Raw genomic sequence first — 7,361 nt, 5'->3', positions numbered from 1 at the left:
CAAATTAATGATTTTTTCCTCTCTAAAATCATTCCCAGAACACATCTGTTGTTGCACATTTTCATCTTTAACCCACCTTTTGCAATAGCATTAATAGTAGCTAGCTATTATCAACAGCTCCTTATTTACATTAGGAGCCATCTGTAATGGCAAAGAGCTCTGATTTGGTAATATTGTCCATAAACATTAACTCCTTGTAATGATATCAATGTCCTGGTAGTCAGTGTTGGAAATTTTCTTCTGTTTATGTTCCAGCCTATCCTAAAAGATCTGTCATTGTGAATGCATTTCTACTCCTTTACTGTCTACTGAAACCACAAGACAATCCCCAAGTTCATCCTGTTAAGAGAAAAGCATCAAAACCAACATGACAAACATCTTATCACAGGATGACACCTAATAAATTTAGTGGTACTCTAAGATGGCTCTGAAGGAGAGTCTACAAGACACTTCTACAAAATCACACTGACTTCCTTAAAATCATCATCCCCATTTATTTTCACCCTGCAGTAAGTGAGAGGAGTCTATCTTTACAGGCAGCATGGAAGATGCCAGAGGGAAAGAGACAGTAAGTAGGTGGCCAGTAGGAAGATGGATCAGGCACAGCATTTCCAAGGCCAGGAGCCTGTCAGGGCTGGATATAGCTTAGCAGCATAGGCAAGGATTAGATGATCTGCCCAAAAAAAGGGAAAATGAGACTTTGTGCTGACTTCATGGGAGGATCTTTCTGCTTCTTAGAGAAGGGGCTGTGGGAATGGGTGAGGAGACAAGCAACGGGTGTGGGCATTGCCCAAAGTTGCGATGTGGTGGCAGAGGGGCTGCAAGTTTGCTCTGTCACAGGATGCCACCTTCCCTTCCCCACCCATCAGGAACAATCTGGCAGGAGGAGCCATCTCCCAAGGAGATAATATCTGTGCATGAACATGTACACCAGGCAGTGAGATGGAGTGCTCCTTTGTCTTGTTAAATAGTCCTGTCTCAATATCCTCATCTTGTTCTGGAAAATTATAGTTCTTTCTTTTGATTATACCTTTCTTGTATCTTTTCACTGTGCTCAGCGCTGTCTTGATGGTAGAAGCTCAGCTACTCATGTCATTCCCTTCTGCAGGCAAAATATCCTCTCTTCTTTTTCAGTCACTTTTCCTGCCTGTGCTGTGCAAGATTTCCATCACTGGATTATTAAATTCCAGCTATTTTCCAGCTAAATTTTAATCTATGCTTAGAAAGAATGCATATTCTTATTACACACCAGTCACAAAATTTAGTAACACCCTTACGTGGTTACAGCGAAGGAAATGCTAGAGTGGTAATACAGTTATATTTGAGACACTGGACTGGAAAACATGCAAATTCTTTATTTGCAATTTTTTATATATGTACCACTTTTGCTTAATCATAAGGTGAGCATTACTGGGACAGAATACTTTGCATTTTTGAACTGATATTTAAAAGTGTGCCCAGTCTATACTACAATTATTTTTGTATTTTTCATTTGATTTTTACCTGTATGTAATATGCCTGTCCTTTAGTGGATTCAAAAGAAGACTATAAATAGAGGCACTCAGAGACATTTCTTTCTCCTGCACAGGTAAACTCTTGCTATGGGCCAGCTGTTGGGAAAGTCTCTCTTCCATTTTCTTCCCTTCTTATCCATTGCTTTTGAACAGAGAAACAATTTTGAAATATTATAGTCATTGTTCACTTCTTGACAAAGGACTCTATGTAAGTGCTGTCAAGCAATTCTGTCCATTGAAAGAAGACTGCATTTTTAAGTAGCAATGACAAGCTACCAGAAGGACCAGAAGTTCATGTGAGAGGTCAGAAAGCAGGATTTTCTTGTTATTAATAAACTAATAGCATAAAGGTCATTGAATCCATTAGAAATGCTGTAGCCTCAGTGGAGCAGCTCTGCTAATTGGGTTGTTGATGTGGGGTCCCAGATCCCCCAGACCTCTCTGCACAGGAGACCATGTGCTGTGTTGAGAATCTCACTGAAAGCTCTTCTCCCTCCTGCAAGGGGAATGGACTTTAACAGCAGGTTAGGATGAGGGTTAGGACAAGGATTAAAACAGCTCAGTAGTGTAAAAGACAGCTACTGAAAAGGAATATGCTTTTGGGCAGTGTAATACTAAGAGACCAAAGACAGAGGGATTTAAAGGTTGAGCTGTGGTGGGGAAGCCCAAAGCAGGAGCAGTCCTGAGCATGGCCAAGGGTGCGGGCATGGAGCACCGGCTCAGCTGGGGACACAGAGACGTACGTGTCAGGAGCTGAGCACTCCAGACCTTCACATCCTAGACTGCCAGGGTATAAAAACCCAGCCTTTCCTTTGTTCAGGAGTCCCTCCTTGGACTTAGCTCAAGCTGTGATTTTGTTATTGCTCTGTGATAAATTATTTGAGGATCTGGGTACCGCAGACTCTCCTATAGGAACCTGGGTTTGGGATGTCTGAGAAGAGCTGGTATGACCATGGGGGTGTGGGGCTGAGCTGCAGAGGGAGGGCAGGTGGGTGGCACTGCCAGAGTCCATCTGCTGAACAGCTGGATGGGGAGATCTCCTTAACACAAATACGGATATGGAGGTTGGAAATAGGTAATCTTTAAGGTCCCTTCCAACCCAGAACATTCTACAATTCTATGGCTCTATGACTGACCTTATTCACAGCTACTCTTGCTGAAACGAAACTGAAATTATTAGCGGAGAAACTTCTTCCCTGGGTAGTCATTTCAGAGGGTTCTGATGTCTTATGAAGTGCTTCATAAGCAGAAGGCAAGAGCCGGGATTTCCCTCTCCTGACAGGAGGAGTTGGTGTACTGCAGACTGAGGAGGCAGAGCACTGTGCTTTCCAGCCATAATTGTGATGCTGGGTTTGGAGCAGCTCCTTCAAATTCTCTGCATTTCATTTTCACTGTTCCTAAAGGAACAATACTTTGTAAATGTTCTGTTCTCTTTCTTTCCATTTCAAGCACTACTTATTTACAGGTTGAGAATACTTCATATTATTAAAAATAAAGAGAGCAGGGGAGCCTATCCTTCACTTTTTGGAAAGTTTTTGAGAGTGCATTATTTAATAGTGGAGATGTTATTTAGACAGAGTGTGGATTACTTCAGTTGCAAAGAAATATATTCTGTTAATTAAAAATTTTTGTACTGATCTTTAAAACAAAAGACATTAATATGTTTTGAATTAAATGAAACATTGCATTTATAGATTTTAGAATATTGCAAAAAAGGGCTCTTGAACTCAAAGTAAACAAATACTGCAGCATAAACCAAATGAAGATGAAATTTTATTTCACAGTTCAGAGCACTGTATCCAATAACTGTTTCCAAAAAAACTTTTGCAGAGATGAAAATATAAAAACAAGAGGATTGGAAAAGAGGAAGATATCAATAAACAAAGGCACAAATATATTGGGATGTGTGAATTTTTATATTGTTGGTTAGACTGAAATAAGCCACTGAAGAAAAACACAATATGAGAGTAAGAAGATATTACTTTGCTGCACTTCCTAAAATCCAAAACCCATTAAACCTTTATTGGAGATTCTATCCTCAGTAATAGCCTTATCCAAAATTTGGTGTACAGTAAACTACAGTAAATAAATTCAGGGACCTATAATGACAGCATATTTCAGAAGCTTCTAAATCACATCCTCTTTCTGTCAGATTCTTTAACGTCAGGAACTTCCTTCATATTTTAATTCTGTATTTCACAGTTGGGAATACAGTGTGTAGGAAGAAGAGACTTGTTGCTTTTAGGTTTGTAGACTAGAATAGAGTAGAACAGAATAGAATGGAATATTTCACATTAAAAGGGCCTACAATGATCATCTAGTCCCACTGCTAGGGCTGAAAATTTAAAGCATAAGAGCATTGTCCAAATGACTCCTGAACAATGACAAGCTTAGAGGATCAACCACCTGTCCAGGAAACCTGTTCCAGTGCTTTATCATCCTCTCAGTAAATAAATATTTCCTAATGTCCAGCCTAAGCCTTCCGTGTGTTGCTGATGATCTAGATTTCCCTGAAACATTATGACAACCTTTGACAGGAGATGACAGCCACTTTATATGGCCTAGTATGAATTTCAGAGATCTTAGAAACCCATTTTTTATTTAACCGTTGCCATTAACAATGCCAAATATATCACAACATTGAGGAAGGTAAACAATACTTACTGTTGTCATTCTGATTCAAATGCTATAGAAGTCACATTACACAAATTAAAACATCTTAGTGCGAAAACTTGTTAAAAATATTCTTAATGGAGTTGAGAAATGTTTGCCTGGGGATAACAATACCCTCCAATTACCTCTTGGCTAAAGTGGAGTTTAAAACTAAACAGTCTAACACTTAACCTTTAAAATTGGTGGGGAAAAATGCCTCATTTTTAGGTGTCTGTGTTTCATCAATTAATCCAGAACCCAGAGTTTAATGTTCATCCTAAAATCCATGTTCTGTGTCCTGAGAGGGGTGGGAATGGCTATTTGAAGTAGCTACTGGCTACTGCAACAAGCACAAAGCCATTTAGAGCAAGGTGAGAGGAAAGAATGAACACACAAGTGCATAGGAAACAGTGTCACCTTTCACACTTGAGATATTGGGTCAGGGCTCCTCAAAAGTATGTTTTTACCAGGTACACTCCACCCACAATCCTCTCCTGGAAAACAATGGCCACTTTTTTTTTTTAAGAATGCAATAAAGATAATTCATTTTATAGAGAGGGAATTGTTACACATCTTTATACAACAGCTTGATTGTTAGAAAATTCATCCATACTCTGGAGTTGTTAAATTCAGCTCCTTTTCTACCCAAGAGGATTCAAACTAGTGTGATATTTCCTCAAAGAATGGCAAAAAAACAACTGAAATATTCAATAATCTTGTCAGTGAATTATGTGCAAAATGTAGTGAAAGTTTTGCAGTGCAAAGCTTAAAGCAGTACCATTCTCCAAACCTGATATGAATTTATATGTAGTTTCAACATCTCAATAAGACCAACAAAGACCAAACAATGTACTACCACTGTGCCTAACTTCAGAGCACAGAGAAAGCCTTGTCTGCAAACAGAAGACATAAGTAAGATACATAAACCTTCCCAGCAGCATGAAAATTTCTGAAGGATACCATACAGCAAATACAGAAACAGTGCATATCATCTGCTAAAAAAGATTTGGAAAGGGAAAATATAAAGCCAGGATGGCTATTCAGCAAAGCAAAATACAGTACTAGAAACCAGAAAGTATTCTTTAAAATGTTGTATGGAGATAAAGAAAATGAAAAGCCTGATAAATTTTGACAGTGTAGATATAAAAAGTAGTACTATGAAGGCTAAGAAAGAGTTTGAAAAACAAACTCAGTGAAAAGAATAAAAACTAGTAATAAAGTTTTTGCCTAAAGCCATAGCAGCAAAATTCCTTCCAGCAATCCTTGTAGAATCACCAAGCAGAGCTGTGTCCTGGCTCAGCAAGGGTCAGCAGCTCCCTGGGGAATGCATCTTTACAGACAGGGGATCCATCAGGGCAGGAGCCTCACCAGCCACGTCTGTTCTTCTGCCCCCAGCCAGGGAGCAGGGCAGGTTTGGGCAGCTGGAGTGGCCAGCAGGGTGATTGGCAGCCTGTGTCATCTCACTGAGAACAAGCCAGTGAGAGGAGCTCTTCACATATGCTGAGAGAGAATTGGTGGGGAAGATCAGAAGTTAAGAACATTTCAGGTACACGAAGGAAGAAAAAAACATTAGCAGTAGTTAGCATGGATTCACCAATGGGGAGTAATGCTTTCCAGCATTGATAAACACCTGTGACAAAAGGATTGACTCAGAAGATGAGAAGAGAGCAATTGTTATCATCTGCCTTGTCTTCACTGGGGCCTTTGACAGAATCCCATAAGAGCCTCATAGAGAAGCTGATGAAGAATGGGTTGAACAAGCAGACAGCAAGGTGGTTTGAAAATTGTCTGAACGGGCTATAGACCACACCACCAGCCCCAGAGTGGGGTGATAAGCAGCACAAAATCTAGTTGGAGGCCATAACTATCAATATACTTTGTGTTGTCATTATAGTGCAAGAGTTCTATCGTCATTTTATTGCAAAGGTTCCATATTACTAGAGTTTCATACCACTTCAATGGTTCTCATAGGCAGCTCCTCCAAGCACTGACTCATCCTCACAGCAGCCAGCTGACTCCAGTTCCCCTCAATTAACCAATACACTCTTTTATAACACGCTTCTTATTGGCTACAGCTGCAGCATGTTAACATCAGGCCTGTTCCCGATCTCTAATAACTGGCTCAGCTGCAGCACCTTAAGGGGTGAGATTGCTTTCTATACCACCTTTATTTTCTTATATTGTAGCCCCCTGCAACTTGGGGTCAATACATGGCCCGGTCCAGTTCAATGCCTTCATTAATGATCTGGATACTGGGGCAGGGTGCCCTTCTATGTTCTTTACCAGTTATTTTTCCTTAAGCATCCTCTCCTACAAGGAATTAAATCCTTTGTTTTACAGGTAGTCTGAAAACAGTGCAACTACAGGAGAGAGTTAAGCAAAATTTTGGTATTTCTTCTCCAAGTCTCAAAGAAAAATGCTGCCTGGTGAATGACTGAGGTTCCTGATTTACTTCTATTTAACATTCTTTTTTGAAAGTCTGTTGAAGCTTAGAAAATTTATAGTGCATCATTCATTCCACTGAAAAAGCCATCTCAACAAAAGAGGGAAAGATGAACAAATAAAGCAATTAACACTTATGTAAATGAATGTTATTGCTTAACAAAATATAATTTTGTTATTACAGTTACTAATATTTTAATTTAAAACAGCGGTTAAACCCAGAGTCCTCTGACTACACATGCCAGCAGACATGAAGAAGAATTAGAAACTGACAGTCATTTCACAAGCCATGTTCTGATGCATCGTGTTTCAGCCTCAGAGACACCACAGACTCACTAGACATAGAAGTTAAACAGTTCAGGCTTATTAAACCTGATTAAGGGAACAAAATCAAGAAAAGAAAGTTTAAAAAAATATCTAGCAAAATGTTATTATAGTATCATTCCTAAAGAACATTTCTCATATAATCAATATAGAAGTTAACTCACAAAAAAAACCAACCAAACAAAAAAAAAAGTAAAAGAAATGGTAAATGTTTCAACACAACCAACACAACCCCACTCCCTGAATAAATTTACATGCTTTCCTTATGGAGGGCGACAGAAAATAGTTTAATTATGAGTAGCCAAGTTATTAATGTTAAATCCAAGGATCACTTCTTACATTTATTCAGTAAGAAAGAGGAAATAACCACATTAACTAAATAGAGAAACACTAAAAAGTTACATTTTTGGAATTGTGATAAAAGTATAA

At 39.0% G+C, this 7,361-nt stretch overlaps 1 long non-coding RNA gene across 1 annotated transcript; it reads right to left on the bottom strand.

The window, feature by feature from the left end:
- Window positions 1-443: 443 nt before the first annotated feature.
- On the bottom strand, window positions 444-6,182 carry LOC135457950 (uncharacterized). The gene is made up of 3 exons (XR_010442806.1): window positions 6,118-6,182; window positions 5,535-5,666; window positions 444-2,911 (listed from the first exon to the last, which is right to left on the bottom strand). It is a non-coding gene; the product is annotated as an uncharacterized LOC135457950 (long non-coding RNA).
- Window positions 6,183-7,361: the final 1,179 nt, after the last annotated feature.

The sequence above is a fragment of the Zonotrichia leucophrys genome, chromosome 1A, assembly GCF_028769735.1.
Source record: "Zonotrichia leucophrys gambelii isolate GWCS_2022_RI chromosome 1A, RI_Zleu_2.0, whole genome shotgun sequence".
NCBI classification, from domain to species: Eukaryota; Metazoa; Chordata; class Aves; order Passeriformes; family Passerellidae; genus Zonotrichia; species Zonotrichia leucophrys.
The sequence above is the reverse complement of the archived record's forward strand: the minus strand, read 5'-3'. Positions and strand labels throughout refer to the sequence as shown.